The sequence below is a fragment of the Orcinus orca genome, chromosome 2 (genome assembly GCF_937001465.1).
Source record: "Orcinus orca chromosome 2, mOrcOrc1.1, whole genome shotgun sequence".
NCBI classification, from domain to species: domain Eukaryota; kingdom Metazoa; phylum Chordata; class Mammalia; order Artiodactyla; family Delphinidae; genus Orcinus; species Orcinus orca.
The window spans coordinates 152125570-152142190 of record NC_064560.1 but is presented as its reverse complement, the minus strand read 5'-3'; positions in this window follow the sequence as shown (position 1 = coordinate 152142190).

The window sequence follows — 16621 nt, the reverse complement described above, 5'->3', positions numbered from 1 at the left end:
GGCGGGTGAGCAGACAAGCCTCTCGGGCTAGTGAGTGCTGGTCAGCACCGATCCTCTGTGCGGGAATCTCTCCACTTTGCCCTCCGCACCCCGTTGCTGTACTCTCCTCCGCGGCTCCGAAGCTTCCCCCTCCGCCACCCGCAGTCTCCGCCCGCGAAGGGGCTTCCTAGTGTGTGGAAACGTTTCCTCCTTCACAGCTCCCTCCCACTGGTGCAGGTCCCATCCCTATCCTTTTGTCTCTCTTTATTCTTTTTTCTTTTGCCCTACCCAGGTACGTGTGGACTTTCTTGCCTTCTGGGAGGTCTGAGGTCTTCTGCCAGCGTTCAGTAGGTGTTCTGTAGGAGTTGTTCCACGTGTAGATGTATTTCTGGTGTATCTGTGGGGAGGAAGGTGATCTCCGCGTCTTACTCTTCCACCATCTTCCCTACGATCTCCTCTCCATACTATTTTCCATAGTGGTTGCACCAGTTTACATTCCACCAACAGTGCAGGAGAGTTCTCTTTTGTCCACACCCTCTCCAGCATTTATTGTTTGTAGATTTTTTGATGATAGCCATTCTGACCTGTGTGAGGTGATGCCTCATTGTAGTTTTGATTTGCATTTCTCTAATAATTAGTGATGCTGTGTATCTTTTCATGTGCCTCTTAGCCATCTGTATGTCTTCTTTGGAAAAATGTCTATTTAGGTCTTCTGCCCATTTTTTGATTGGGTTTTTTGTGTTTTCAATATTGAGTTGTATGAGCTGTTTGTATATTTTGGATATTAACCCCTTGTCAGTCACATCATTTGTAAGCATTTCTCATAGGTTGTCTTTTCATTTTATTTCTGGTTTCCTCTGCTGTGCAAAAGCAATTAAGTGTGAATAGGTCCCATTTGTCTATTTTTGCTTTTATTTCTTCTGATCAAAGAAAAGTAAGAGAGACTGATCTAAGAAAATATTGCTGTGATTCTGTCAGGGAATGTTTTGCCCATGTTCTCTTCTAGGAGTTTTATGATGTCATGTCTTATATTTAGGTCTTTAAACCATTTTGAGTTTATTTTTGTATATGATGTGAGGGAGTGTTCTAATTTCATTGAGTTACATGTAGTTGTCTCGCTTCCCCAAAACCACTTACTGAAGAAACTATCTTTTCTCATTGTATATTCTTGCCTCCTTTGCCATAGATTAATTGATGGTAGGTACGTGGGTTTATTTCTGGGTTCTCTATTCTTTTTTTTTTTTTTGTGGTACATGGGCCTCTCACTGTTGTGGCCTCTCCCGTTGTGGAGCACAGGCTCCGGACATGCAGGCTCAGTGGCCCTGGCTCACGGGCCCAGCTGCTCCACGGCATGTGGGATCCTCCCAGACCAGGGCATGAACCTGTGTTCCCTGCATCGGCAGGCGGACTCTCAACCACTGCGCCACCAGGGAAGCCCTGGGTTCTCTATTCTGTCCCAGTAATCTATATGTCTGTTTTTGTGCCAATACCACACTGTTTTGATTACTGTAACTTTTTACTGTAGTCTGAAGTCTGGAAGGGTTATGCCTCCAGCTTTGTTTTTTTCCTCACTTTGCCTTTTGGTTATGCATTAAAAAGCATTACTCTGAGGAGCAATCCAAAGTCTTTACCATATTGCCAAGAGGTTTAATGATGAAAAAGTTTTAAGAACACCTGACTTAAAGCTAAAATAAATAATGCTTGTTAATGATCAAAGAGGAGGAGTGAGGGAGAAGGAGGAAAACAAGGAGACTCCAAGAATACCTGGCTTGGGCTTCCCTGGTGGCGCAGTGGTTGAGAGTCCACCTGCCGATGCAGGGGACACGAGTTTGTGCCCTGGTCCGGGAAGGTCCCACATGCCACGGAGCAGCTGGGCCCACGAGCTATGGCCGCTGAGCCTGTGCGTCCGGAGCCTGTGCTCTGCAACGGGAGAGGCCACAACAGTGAGAGGCCTGCGTACAGCAAAAAAAGAATACCTGGCTGAGTGACTGGGTGATTGACGGTGACACCTCCCACCACAAAGAACAAGGAGGGAGGAGACGTTTGGAGAGGATGATGATGAAAGTTTTCATTTGTGAAGATGCTGGGTATGAGAAGCCCATAGTACAAGCAGTTGGAGCTGTCAGGTGGAGAGTGGGAAATATGGCTACAGAGTTCAGGAGTAACCATGGGAATAGACTCATTTCAGAATCAATGGCATAGACTCATTACAAAATAAGCAAGTATATCCCTCTCAACTACTATGATTGAATAGCCAAAAGAAGAGAAAGAACTCAACATGAAAAGAAAAAAAAAAAGAATAAACAAGCATATCCAGGCAGATTATGTGTAAGGCAGTATCTACGGGAACTGAGGAGGGAGAGGGGGTGACGAAAGAGAGCAAGGTCAAGTGGTCAGAATGGAGGGAGGAGAACTGACTTGAGGAGCCAGGGCAGAAAGGATGCAGGAGAGAGTTGTGTCAACATTGTCAGACGCAGCAAGAGGCCAAATCGGACTCAGACTATTCAGAGGCCACAGAGTCAGGCAGTGGTGACTCTATGGGACAGTACCCCAAAGCTGCGAGGAGCCAGATCTCAGAGAATTGAGGAATGAGGATGTAGGAGCCATATATATGGGCTTCTCTTTCAAGACATTTAGTTGGAGGGGGGAAATAGGGGGAGGAATTGGGAAGCCTCTGAGAAAGAGGTAGGCAGGGAGTGGTGTGGCCAGAATCAAGGGATGACATTTTTGAGCATGTCTCTGGTCTGACAGGGAAGACCCAGTGGAGAGGAAGAGCTTGGCCATCCAAGAGTGGGGAGGTCAGTGGAGAGACAGAATCCCGAGGTGGTGGGGGGGGGAGGAGACCAGGGGCCACGAGGGCACAGGTGGATGGAAGGAGAAGGGCCATCTGTTCCTCTTCCATGAGAGGAGATATTGACTATAACAGAACGTACAGCTGAGTCTGGATGAGATGAGAAGAAACAAAGGCATTCCCTCATTCCTCTTTCCTCCAGACAGAAGTGGATCCACGGCTTGTGGACCTGAAATGTGTGCAGTTTGTGGGGAGGGCCTGTTTACGAAGAAGAACACCAAATTCACCAACTCAAAAGTAGGGACAAAGTAAACATTTATTTAGAACGAGAAAAGAAATCACACAAATTATACATTTTTAAAAAACAGATAAATACCACAAACCCTATAAAAGTCAGAAAACAATATGGTTTATAGTTATCAACTGGCACACTTCTGCAATACTTTTTTCCCCTATATATTTGGCTATAAACTCTGATCATCTCTATGACAATACTTGTGTAATATTTCCTAAAGAGAGAGTAGAAGGATAATTCACTATTTCTTCTAATGTGGTTGGTTGAATTTGTTTTTTTAATATTGACTGGTGGGATACGTAAAGCTTGCATCTTCACACACAGACTTACCTGCTGTTTGTAGTACTGCTATAGGATTCTGCTCTGCAAATTCAGGAATTATAATTTTATCTAACCGAATTCCCATTAAAAAAGAAAAAAAAAACACCTGCGTAATGTATGTTTTAGCTGACTCAGGCTACTATAACAAAATACCATAGACCTAGTGGCTTAAAGAATAGACGTTTATTTCTCACAGTTCTGGAGGCTGGGAATTCTGAGATCAGGTACTAGCATAGTTGAGTTCTGGTGAGAGGCCTCTCCCTGGTTTGCAGATGACTGCCTACTTGCTGTGTCCTCACATGGCTGAGAGAAAGAAAGCAAGCTCCCTGGTATCTTCTTATAAGGTCACTAATTCCATCATGAGGACCCCATCCTCATGACCTCGTCTAGATCTAAGGACCTCCCCGAGGCCCCATCTCCAAATACGATCACATTGTGGGTTAGGGCTTCAGCATATGAATTGAGGGGGGACAAGTATTCAGTTCATAACAGTGCATTACTAATTAATTAATGCCACATTATCTAGTATGTTCCTGACAGGGAAAAACTTCTGTTTTGACTATGTCCTGAGAACCAAATCCTCTACTTATTTTATATATAAGAGGATTACAAGAACTTTCCACAGACTAACTTCTGGCTTTGTACATTTCAAACCCTGTTTCCCCCTCTATCCCCACACCCCTGCTGCCAGCCTCTAATGGGACACATTCCTATCACCATGTCCTGCTTGCACAGATGGCACAGCGGGTGGTAGGAATCCTGGGAGCTTCTTCTACACCAGGATGAACAGCAATAACTGAGATCAATATGGGAGCGACCAAACCACATAGATGTTCCCCACTAAATCCAAACTAATGCCTTCAACTTCCTCTCCACTGGAGCCCCAAATGCCGACAGCTGCTTCCAGGCTACCTGACACAAGGGGAACATATGGAAACAGACAGCATCTTAACCAATTGCTATTAAAATACCTTACTTTTGCAAACTTGACAAAAGCACCACATGAACACATTGCTAGGGCCTCTCTCAGGGCTCAGGAAGTGATGGGCTTTCCCTTCATGGTGAACCTATTTCTGCCTCTAGTGCACGGGCTGTGAATGTGAGGGTAGGGGCAGTGGAGAGACAACTATATAAAATAAAATCATTGACAATTATGTAGTGCTTACCAGGGGAAATGCTATGTGTGTATTAAGTTCTTTAATCCTCATAACAAACCTATGATGTTTGCACTATGAAATTCTTCATTTTATGGGCTGGGAAACTGAGTCACAGAGAGGTTAGGTAACTTGCCCAGGGTCACACATGTAGTGAGTGCCAGACCTCGGATTTGAATCCAGGCAGTCTGGCTCATGCTTGCCCCTCGTGCACAGAGCAGCCTTTCCGTAGCGTACCTCCCAGCCTGCACAACCACTCCAGGACTCTGCAGTCCCACCTGTCACTTTCTGACATAGTATAATTTTACTGATTTGCTTGTTTTCTGTCCCTTGCTACTAAAATATAGACTCTATGAGGACAGAGTTGTTTATTTTGTTCACTGCTGCATCCCCGGCACCTAAAACACTGTTTGGCACACAGTAGCTCTGTAGTAAATATCTTGTGATCATCTGAAACTCTTTGATACTCCTCTAAACTCTTTAATCACTCCAAGAGGAGATTTGTAAAATGCAAAAGAAAACAAAAATAAGAGGAAACACAAACAAATGGGGAAATTTTGGCTCACATGAAATCCATGGGGAGAAAATGAACTTTATATATTTTGAATAAGAAGTTGACGCCGTGCTAAGTGTCTGTAATTCATGTTATCCAGTCCTACATGTCTCAGGTCAGGTAGCTTATACAGGGAACCACCTAGGAATGATCAAAGAACTCCAGATGGTCTTGTGCACTCAGTTGAGGTTTGAAATCAAAATTTGTGTTAGCACCTGACTGCATAATTATGCATTATGTGATCTTCTCTTGTAATGCTCAGGGGCCAAAGATGCAAGACTGAGGATTTGTTGATTGGCTGTGCCAGCCCGTCAGAGGAGTGGGGAGGTTGTGTCTGATGAGGAGAGTACCCTAAAGTGTTCTTAAATCCAAGAGGGCTGGGGGCTGTTATACAGGCAGATTGAAGGCTGATGCCTTGGTAAGACTGAAGATGGGTGGGATGAAGGTGGAGGGGAAGGAAGGGTATAGAGTTGAGGTCAGAGTAGAATTTCAAAGTTCAAGATTTCAGAGGTGAAGCAGTTCTAGGTGATGACAAGGGCTTGTAACAAGATAGGAGATATTGATGGCAACTGAGTAGAGCTCTCAGATGAGTCATAGGACATGAGAAAATTTGATATTATGTGGGTTAGGCACTGATGCATACATTTATCATCTTGGGTGATGATTTGGAAACTGCAAAGCCAGCTTTAAATATCACATGATGTTTAAGTATCACCTTCTCCAATAGTCTCCTTTTGCTTGAAAATACTTTACTTATAATAACTCTAAAATAATAATCCTCCCCAAATTAACAAACCAGGATTTTAGTATCATTTCAATTCAGCAGGTTCATAATGTTGGGGGCTGTGAGTTTTGCTTGCTGAAGGTTTGATTCTTTTTTTTTCTTAATATTTATTTATTTATCTATCTATTTATTTATCTATCTATTTATTTATTTGGCTGCGCTGGGTCTTAGTTGCGGCACGCAGAATCTCCTTTGTGGCATGAGGGCTCTTTAGCTGCAGCGTGCGGGATCTAGTTCCTTGACCTGGGATGGAACCCGGGCCCCCTGCATTGGGAGGGCGGAGTCTTAACCACTGCGCCATCTGGGAAGTCCCTGAAGGTTTGATTCTGTTCAAAGAATAATTTGCAGATAAACACACACCAAAGGAGTGCCACTCTATAGCTCCAGATTAAAGTCCGTTTTGAGATGATACTGAAGGATCCATATTTTATTTGGTGCTACACACATCATAAAAGATCTTGAGTCTCCAGAAATCCACATTCTAAAGCTACAAGACACTCAGTAAACACATAAATATCATGTTAAACAATGGTAGGATGGATAAAAGCACTTAGATCTCCCAGACACCCAATCCATGAAGTGCTCCAATTACAAATATAACAGGCTGACCTTCAGAGAAACAAAATCTTTACTAAGCATTCTCTAATAGCTTTTAAAAAAGATAATAGAAGCTTGAAATTGGATGTAATGTCCAGTGAAGAGTAAGATTTCAGCTTCTTTCACTGTCAGGTGCAGCTGGGGATAGGCAAAGAAACGTTCTGTTTTGTTTTGTTTTTCAAAGTTTTTTATCCAGTACTAAGCGTGAAACATTAAAGAAAGATATCAGAAATCCCAGATCAACCGTAGCCAGCAAGTAAATTGATTATATTCTTTTTTAAGGATATTCATAATAAAAGAATCAATCCACATGTTTAATTGAATTCACCTAAAATGGTAAGAAATCTTACTGAAGTTGTACAAAGTAGAGATTGTGTAAAAGGCATTCAACCTTGCAAACTTTCTAACCAGGGAGTAACTAAACAATTTCTCCTTTCCCCGCTTGGGAAGGTTGAGTGCCAGGTACCTGGATAGTGTGGGAAAGTTCTAACTGAAGGAATCCATGCTCTAGATTTTACATGTGAAGTCATTTTTAGACATTTTGTAGAGCTAGGGAAACAGTTTTGCCCTTTCCATTTTTCCCCTACCAAGTTTTCCATATCTTCAAGACAGATGGAGCACATGTAACAAAACCAACCCGATGCAGAGGATGCAATCTGGGATATTAAAAATAAAATCTTTTCCAAATCTTCACAAGCTCCTTTAAAAACACTTCCAACCAAGTGTTAAAGCAGCTAACAGAGGTGTCTAAAAATGGAAAAAAGAAGAGGTGCTCCAAAGGGTTCTTTTTTCAAAACCAGTCAACATTAATATTTACTTCTCAGAAAGAGCTCTTTACACAATCAGCAGATATGACCAAATTTAGTCATATGTGAATTGAAAATGATTATATCCCAGAGGGCTCTCCATTGACAATCTTTAAATATAAAAATGTTGAATCAAATCCAGAAATAAGACAAATAGTCAAATGCAATTAATACACAAGATAATGTTAATATTATATTTTACTTTATTTATTTTTGGCTGTGTTGGGTCTTCGTGGCTATGCGTGGGCTTTCTCTATTTGCTGCGAGCAGGGGCAACTCTTCGTTGTGGTGTGTGGGCTTCTCATTGCAGTGGCTTCTCTTGTTGTGGAGCACAGGCTCTAGGTATGTGGGCTTTAGTAGTTGTGGCACGCAGGCTCAGTAGTTGTGGCTCATGGGCTCAGTAGTTATGGCTCACAGGCTCTAGAGTACAGGCTCAGTAGCTGTGGCACATGGGCTTAGTTGCTCTGCGGCATCTGGGGTCTGCCTGGACTAGGGATCAAACCCGTGTCCCCTGCGTTGGCAGGCGAATTCTTAACCACTGAGCCACCAGGGAAGTCCCAGTATCATATTTTAACAGACTCCAAATAAACATTCAGCACCATTGCATTATTCAAAGAAATCAGTAAAGAAAATATGGTTAGGTAGATTTTGACGTTGTATTCTTACCCTTACTAACTCTAAGCCCTTTATTATAGAAACATTGTAGCTTATATTTTACATTTTTATAATATTTAAATTTTATATTTTCATAATATTTAAAAATAGGAGCCTATCAATTGTGGCTTCTGGATTTTTAATTTTCTATGTAAAACTAATTTATTCTGAGCCGTATATAATTTCAGATTTTCTAGCAAGAGATTATCCGCACAAAATTGTGTTCAAATGTTACTCTCCCATTGCCATCGTCCAAAGAATGCATCAATATTCAATTAAATGTAAATAAAATTAATCTTTCTTCTTTTTTCCACTGGGACATATAAGTAAATTGTTTGAAATGTATTACTGGTGGAAATTAAATGTAAATTACTTCTTAATTTATGGCGCCTCAGTGCACTGGGAACTGATCTAGGTGCTAGGGATAAAGCCATGAATGAGGCAAACAGGGCCAATTCAGGCTAGTAGGGGAGACTGGCAACAGCCCTATAAACAAGCAAAGGCACAAACAAGACCATTTTGGATAGTGATGAGTTTTGTGAAGGAGAGGGAATCCGCCAGTGGCATGGAGGGTGGCTGAGAGAGCATGAGGGTCAGGGAACAGGTCAGTTGGGAAATCAGAGAAGGCGATGTTTCGATCAAGACCAGAGCAGCCGAAGGAGCCAGCTGGGCAAAGAACAGGGGGGAAAGCATTGCAGGCAAAGCGAACAGCTAATGCAGGGAGGAGCTTGGTGTGTTTGTATATCAGAAATGCGGCCAGTGGGGGTGGACTGGGGCGCCGGGGGTGGTGGTGAGAGATGAGGTCCAGGTGTTAGGCAGGGCCAGATTATGGAGTCAAGATTTGGGGGTTATTCTGAGAGTGAAAAGAAGCCACAGTAATTGATTGCATTTTTAAAAAAATCACTGTCTACTGTGAGGCAAATGGAAGGGCAAGGACCAGAATAGAGGCAGGGAGACCAGGTTAGACCTGCCAGGAGTCTGGGGGAGGCCCAACTAGAGGCCCTTAGCAGGGTGCTGGCAGTGGCCACAGCGGGGAAGGTGAGAAGTGCTCAAATTTGCAATATATTTTACAGATACAGCCTAAGGGACTTTCTGGTAGTGAATTGCAACTCCTCAAACTAAGTTCTCTCTCTTGAGCTACATTTCCAAAGCTTTTCTGATACAATTTTAGATCCCAGCCCCTTGCGCTCACCTCCTACTCCTCTGCACATCTGTGCGCCCCTTTCAGACCTCAGAAAAATGCCCCCTCAAACCTCTTAAATCACAGTTGGTCCCAATGGCTTATCCAGCCACCCATTCCAGAAATGGCTCTCCAGACAGCCTTTCCCAGGTCCTGTCACCTTACAATCCATACCTTCCAAAGGACCCCCTAGAGAAATCCCCAAACAGTCATTTCACATTTTTACATGACTCCCCGCATACACAAGACTTCTGCACCCTCTGGGGATCTGTCCTAGAATGTTACAGCAGCCCCAGTCACATTCAGAGGGTGGTTTTGCAGGCAAGCTCTATACTAGGGTCTTTGCCTGCCTCAGTTACCTTGCAGGGGACAGAGCTACCAGTAGCGCCTTCTTACAGTTGAGGAAACCAGGATGTAGATGTGTTTTGCAAGTTGCAAAACAACACCCCGCTAGGATTTAAGTCAGGTGAGGCTCAGCTAGGCTCTTTACCTCGTGCTTCTCTAAGAACTGCTTCCCCCAAAACAACACCCCTCCCCACCCACTCTTGGTGAAGCATCATGGTTAGAACACTTTTAGGAGTGTTAGGAGCCAGATTGCCTGGACTAAAACCCCAGTGTCATTACTTTTTAGTTGCATGACCTTGGATAAGACACTTAACTTCTCTGTGCCTGTTTCCTCCTCTGTAAAGGAGCGATAACGATAATACCTACCTCATGAGGTGAGGATTAAGTGAGTTACTATATATAAAGTGCTTAGAATGACATCTGGTTTAGAACAAGTGCTACATAAATATGAATTATCATTGTCATCATTCTCCTGTCCCCCACTGACACGTCACCTTCACTTCATATTTGTGCCATAAAACTTCAGCTACGTGATTATCAAGCTATTCCCAAAAGACTCCTAGGGAGGTGTCTAGGTAAGGGGGTTGTTAGGGGAGTGCAGAGTGAGGTCATTATAAAAAAAACTTGATGGGCAAAGTGATGAGGCAAGTGTCAGGGAGGCTAAAGAGACACTTAATACGTTGTGATTAATTTACTCTGAATAATGCATTGAAGTGAAGACATTTTTAGAGCATTATTTAGATTAAATGACTTACCATTCTGAGGCTCATCTCACTAAGCAGGAAGTGTGTGGAGTGGGCAGCGGGGAGCCTGTTCTCTCCAGTCTTGCATTACCTGGGGTTCAGGGCCTGCATCTCAAGCTCTTGCTTCCACTTCATTGTTTTTAGTCACTACAATGTTTAGGATGTTTACCAGTCTAAGTAGACTGGGTTTATCTGTGGGAACAACAATAACAACACATTTCATCAGCTCAGTGATAAGGTTTATTTCTTGTTCATGCCACAAGTCTGTCACAGAAGGCCTACTTATTGTAGTCATTGACGAACTAGGCTGGCAGAGGCTCCATCTCAACATGCTTCCCTGACCATGGCCAGGGCAGGGGAGAGGGAGCATGGCAAGCCACACACATGGCTCTTGAAGCTTCTGCCCAGAAATGCCCCATCATGCTGCTCATATTAACTCCACAAGGAGTTAACTGAAAGTGAACAGAAAACCCAACTAAAAGTAGCTGGAACAATAAAAGGGGGGGGGAGGGTATTTTCTCACCCAATAAGAAGTCTGGAGGTGGATCAAGGCCCAAGTCTGTATATCCAGCAATACAAGGAGGGCTTCAGGGGTCCACTTTATTCCCATCCTTAGGGTGTCAGCAATATCCCCCCTCAAGGTCACAAAATGGCTGCAGCAACACCAGCCATCACATGCATACCAACAACGTCTGGAGAAGAATAGTGATGTTTCCTCCCATTAGCCTCATATTATTGAGAAAATGTTTCCCAGAACCCCCAGCTTCCTTGGGTCCCATTGGCCAGAATTAAATCATATGGCTGTGTCTTAGCCAGTCACTGGCAAAAAGAATTAGACCACTTCCTGGTGTGAGAAAAGGCCTGTTTTCCCTTTGCCCAAACAACTCTGACTTCTGTAAGAAATATGCCACCGAACATAAGAAATCAGGAAAACGTAACCTAGTTTCACCAATAAGCTCCTTTATTCAGAGTGTAAATAAAGAGGGACCACGATGACCCCTCATGAAAAGCCTTCATTTGTGCTAACGTAATTATCCACAGTGGAATAACTATGGGCAAATAAAGCAAGCAAAACAGGCATTTAATAGGGAGGGATCATTTACCTAAGGGTCAGGGAAATAAGAAACTACTTTGGGTTGATATTACATCTGTCTCAAAAGAGTTGACCGAAAGAATTCCCCACTCCCTGCTTTGTGATCTCCCACCATAACCTAAACATACCTTCTTCATCATTCCACTCACCACACGTTATTGCCTTTATCTGTGTACCTGTCTGTCTCCACCTGCAAGACTGTAAGCTCTTTGAAAGATATGGTCTGTTTCATCTATTTTTTTCCTGTGTGTGCTAAAAATAACAATGGGTAACATCAGTGGATTGCTCCCTGTGTACCAGTGCCCATTCTAAGTTCTAAATGAATGAATTCTTGTAATGTTAACACCTGTCTTGTGAGGTCTGTGCTGTTATTATCTATATTTTATGGATGAAGAAGAGACGAAGGTTAAAAAGGTTAAGTCACTTGACCAAATGTACACAACTATTAAGTGAGAGAGTTGAATTTCAAATGGAGGCAGCCTAGCTGAGTCATGCCTCACAGATGTGCTCCACAAATGGGTCAACCTAATGTACTTGAATATGCAATGTGAAGGTGAGAGAGAACAGGAGTGAAGAACAAGTGAAGTTATCTTTTATTGACATGTGGAATCTGAAATCAAGTATGAGAGACCTAAATTCTCTAACGGTAGAGATCATGTGTGTTTCCCCTGTTCAGTATGGTATCTCTGACTTCTAGTAGTCCCAGCACACGGTAGGTCCTCAAGTATTCCTGGAAGTGGGGGAGGGAGGAAGGGAGGGACTGAGCCAGGGAGGAAGAGAGGGAGGGAGGAAGAGAGATTAAATGAATAAACACAACTAATGTCCTCCTTCCTCTATATTTTCTACCTTCTCTTCCTCTTACTTCCATGGGTAACTTGGCTTCTGTTACCCTAACATCCTACCTAGGAGAGGAGGAAGTATTGTTTCTAAGTATTGTGTTCTCAAAGAGAAGAGTTTAAGTGTAACATTGTTACAGAGTACTGAGGCCTCTCTGCTGCCCTAAAATTCATTTGGGTTTTGAAACAATGTATCTTGTATAGAGTAGACTTTTCCTCAAACTGAAACATTTTTAAAGAATTTGGACTTGTGCTTGTTTTCTAATTGTGTGCTGCTTGAAATAATGCAAGGCAGGGATGCCAGTTTCCACATGGACACATTGATTTATTTGTAAAAAGTCAATGCAAGTCCATAAGCAAATGAACAGCAATAATTAAGGGCCAGGAAATGGCCACTCTCCGTTGATGGAACTAGTACTCCAGCAGTCCCTCCACCAGCAATGTGTCACATTAGGTAATAGGCTGCGAATGCTAAAGGCACTTTTTTCTTCTTTCAGCACCATTGTCTTAGGACTCTGTTTTCATGGTCCATAGAATTTCACAGTCCATAGAAAAAACCATACAAATGTAACATATCAGATCTAATCTTTAAATCATATATACTCCCCACTCTAGTTTTAATCATCAAAGTAAAATCATACTGAAACTGAAGCATTGCACTGTTGTCGCAAGTGAATTTTAAGTGTTCTTATTCGTAGAGGGTGTCCAAGTTTCTGTTGTTGATTTTCTTGTTTGATTCTTATCCAGAGAGCTAATTTTTAAAAGTGTCTCTTTGGTCTAACCTTGAACTGGAATTTCATGGGTCTCTGAATATCCCAAAATTTGTTTGTTCTTTATTCTCAGGTTACTTTCCGATTTCATTTAAATGTCTTTGAGTTATTAAGGATTTTTTCTGGTGTCTCCTTCAATTTCAACACATCCAAAAATGAGCGCATTGATTTCTTCCCCATCTGGCTTTTTCCTCTGTGTTCTGTCTCTTGACTGATGGTACCGTCCTTCACCCTCTGATCTAACCCAATACTTTGGCCACTCTTGATCACTCTGATTTTCCCACCTAGAGCCAGTTAGTTGACAAGTCCATTCGTCTAATCTCTAGATCCATCCTTTCCTTTTCATTCTCACACCCACTGCCCTAAGTCAGTCCCTCATCATTGTCACGTGGAATATTGACCCCCAAAGTGGTTTCCATTGTTTATCTCTTATCCCTCCAACCCATCCTTTATATTTCCATTCAATTCTCTCCTAAAAGAGAAGTGTATCATTTCTCCCCTGCTTGGAAATTGAAAATGCCTCACCCTGACCAATTTTTAAAAAGCCCAAACTCTTTAATGACACTGAAGGCTCTTCAGTTACTCCTAGACTGCTTTGTCAGCCTCATCACCTTTCACTCCCCACCATCACCTTCATTATCCCTGCACGTGTATGTATTTTCCCCAGATTTACCATGACATTCCTCAATTCCATCTGCCTGGCAAAATCCAAATAACCCTTCAAGGCCTAGTTCAAATACCCCTCCTTTTATGGAAAGGTCCTTGATCGCCAGGCAGAATTAATCCCTCCTTCCTGCTCTCACAGCATTTTGTTTATATCATTATGCCCTTTGTCTGAGGTCAGGTTACCAGAAGAAGATCCTGAGAGGAGCATTTGTAGGCAAAGGTGTTACTAAGGCGATGTTCCCAGAAGAGACTGGCAAGTGTATGAGGGAAGTAGGACAGGGAAGGAAAAGAGACAGAGCGAATGTAAGACAAGGCAAAGTCCTAGGAGTAGCTCGGCCTGATCTGGTAGGGAAAGCCTGGACATTAACTTAAGTCCTTCTCTAAGGCAAAGGGAGCTGGGCTTTTTTTATTCCCACACTGAGCAGTCACTGCTAGGAATTAAGCTCCCCAGCACTTGCTGCTCTCTAAATTTGTACATAGTACCCTGGGGTAGCAACGGAAGAAGAGACACTAGTTCAGCCCAGTGGAAGCAAAAGCACATCAGCTGATGGAGGGGCACAGAAATGGTGACAGGGATCCCCGAACATCCGGGAGGAGGCAGACAATGTCGGCTCTGCTCCTTAGTATAGGCTGACCTGGTTCCGTCTAAGCATCCCCAGCCCCTGGATCCCCAACCACTTGGGGGCAGAGAACCCTTCTTAGTCATCCTTACGTCCCCACAGCATGGAGGGTATCACTTTGCACCTCGAAAGTGCTTAAATAACATTTGTTGGTTCAAATTGAATACTCCTTTCCTAGGTCTTGTGCAACATTTTGCTGCTACTAATCATACTGATGAGATGGGTTTTTTCCCCCTAGCTGGTTTTAGCTCAATAATAGAAGATATGGCTTCTGGGGTTTCAAAACCTATGGTTCAACTTTTCACATTGCGCTTTTCTTCCTGGGGCAACAACTTGCTGAGCACATCTCTTCCTAAATTCCAAGACAGGCTGCTTGCTCTGCTCAGTCAAGACTGCCAACTCAAGAAACATTTTTGAAAGATCACAGTCAGCATCACTGCCAAGAGAAGAAGTTCTTGGCACAAAAAGGACCTGTTTCAATATGAGACGCCAGATGGTGATTTCAACTTCAGCTAAATTCCTGCTGAAAAAAAGTGTTTGAGCTGCAGATGAGAAAAGCTTCTATGACAAATTTCCAAGTGTTAGAAGCTTCAGAAGGAAATGGCAAGTGTTGATATACTCCCCTCCCAACCACATGCACACACACCATAGAACTACTACCTGCATCTGGTAGCTAAGATTCCTACAAAGATGCCTTTGCTTTTTAAGAAGACTTTCAGCCCTGATATGATTTTTACTAATATTAAAGTATATTATCCAAATCCATGAAAATAAAATACTATTTGTTTTTTGTGCAGTGTTTTTTCAAAGTATGTGTCCCTTTAGCATCTGCTGTGAGCTTTTTTGGTATCTGGAGGCAATGCTTTCCTCTCCACCAACAACTCCATTATTAAGCCAATTTATAAACAGTGTGTCTCCCCTCTGTAAATACTTTCATGTGACAAGGGATGTACGTGAAGTATACATTGATGGTGCTCTGCCTGGATGCCCTTGGGTCCCTGACTTACTGGTGCAGGAAATAGAAAGCCCAGCTCCTCTAACTCAAGTCAGGGCAAACTCTGAGGTGCAGTTTATGCTCCAGAGCTCCACTCAAGATTAGGCTGAGGTTGGGACTTTGCCTGAAATTTTGCCCTTGGCCGGCTTCTTCTTTTCTGCTCTCCGTGTCTTCCCCCTCCCCCTCCCCCTCCTCCACCACCCTCCCCTACGGGTTTCTGCTGGAGCATTTCTTTAATAAAACTCATGCACACAAATCCTCATCTCAGGGTCTAGTTCTGGGGAACCAACCTAAAATTATGGACAATAGAAAAACTAAAGGCATTTTGTGCTAACAGAGGGAAGACAGTTTTTTCTGGAGCAAGGAATGTATGCATACCTCCTTTATCAATCAAGGTCTCAGAAGGAAATAGTGGATAAGCTCAAATTAGGTATTTGGAGGATAGTTAATAAAGGGACTACTTACAAAAGGGTAGGTCGGGTGCAAAGAAACAAGGATAGTGCCTGCCTGGGAGCTGATAACAGGGGTGCCATTACCAAGCCCAGGCCTGAGTGGCAGAACGGATGACTGAGAGTTGTGTAGCAAAGGCTGTGCCACAGAAGCTGTGATCTTAAGGGAAGCAGCCGGCCTACAGAGACCCTATAGGGGGCAGCTGGCTGAATAAATACCCCAACCTCATGCTCTTTCCACCTTCCAATCTTTTGCCAGTGACCCTGTCAGCCGAACCTAACGGGATGCCAGGTGCAAAGGAGTCCCTTAATGCAATACATTTTGATGGCCTCTTAGGGAATTGAGCAGTAGAGAAGGGTAGAGGGGGCATCTGGAAGGACAAACAAGCACACCTACCTATTTTCACACACACACACACACACACACACACACACGTTTGGCACATTCTTGACTTTGCTTTGTGACCAGATTCACAGAAATAGGCACTCATTTTTCTCTCTGCTGATTTCCCTCCTTCCCCTTTTATCTTATTTGTACTCCAGGGGATCCAGAAATAGGCTGCATGATGTTGGGGAAGAGACCTCAATAATAAAAAATCAGACAAAATGCTTTTTCTGTTAAAGTCTGAGCATGGCATCTGGGCATCTCAGCATAGCCCCCAAACCTCATCTCCAAGATGGCTTATTTATTTATTTTTTTTTTGGCAGATTGAAATATGACTCACAGAGCTCACTGCCATAAGATTTATCATCACTTTGACCTCAGTATTTTGGCGCAAAGAGGTCTAGATTATATCCTTAGAGAACCATGCCCATTCTGTCCAAATTGAAAACAAAATGCAAATCAAAGATTTATGTCGCTTTTGGTAATGAAGGATCTAATCGCTTTCTCATCAATCCAGATGCAAAGATGCCCTCATTATTCAGTTTACCCCCAAATGTCCTCATTATTGGAAATGATGCTGTCTTCTTATTGGTCTCATTTTCTGTT